The sequence below is a fragment of the Microcebus murinus genome, chromosome X (assembly GCF_040939455.1).
Source record: "Microcebus murinus isolate Inina chromosome X, M.murinus_Inina_mat1.0, whole genome shotgun sequence".
Lineage (NCBI taxonomy): Eukaryota > Metazoa > Chordata > Mammalia > Primates > Cheirogaleidae > Microcebus > Microcebus murinus.
This window is the reverse complement of record NC_134136.1, coordinates 55913816-55914581: the sequence shown is the minus strand read 5'-3', so window position 1 is coordinate 55914581 and position 766 is coordinate 55913816.

Here is a 766-nt window from a genome sequence, read left to right as displayed (position 1 = left end):
TAGGCTAGGGCGTGAGCCCGCCCTGGGCAGAGTCCAAAGATCTCAAGATAAAGGTGTAACAGCTGGTTTCAATCAGCCTGTTTTTCTCAACCCCCCTCTTCAGCAGCCTGGCTCCAGCCATTCCCAAATTCTGTCCCCCTCTCTCCAGCAAGCTGTTTCCCATTAGCTCCCCACCAGGCTCTGGCTACAGCTCTGCCCTGGGGATGGATACTTGCACCCCCTCCCTCCTTCTCCGAGATAGCCTATCTCAGAAAAAGTTGGCATCCCCCCCCCCCCGCACCCCCGTAGTGCCTGGGAAGCCCCACTGTACCCCTTGTGGAAGTTGGTTGCAGCTGGAGAGTTACTTTCTTGAGCTGAGTTGACTCTGTTCAGGAAAGTCCATTCTGTAAAAGTGCCACCAGCCTGTAAAAGTGCCACCAGCCCTTCCCTTGGGATCCTGGGAGTCCCATTGAGCTGCACATTCTACACTCCAGAAAATCCAAGCTATTAGGGCCAGTCACACCTGCGAGCGAGTGAAGATCCAAAGAGGCCCCCATTTGGAGGGTTCAGGAGATGACACCAAAGAGGGAAGAAGACCCAGAAAGGGGAGTCTGGGTGCTCTGAGAAGACAAATTTGGTTAACTGGAAATGCCCTTTATCCCACAGCTCCTAGAAGAAGGATTTTTTTGTTGTTGTTGAGCCAGAGTCTTGCTTTATTGCCCAGGCTAGAGTGAGTGCCGTGGCATCAGCCTAGCTCACAGGAACCTCAAACTCCTGGGCTCAAGCG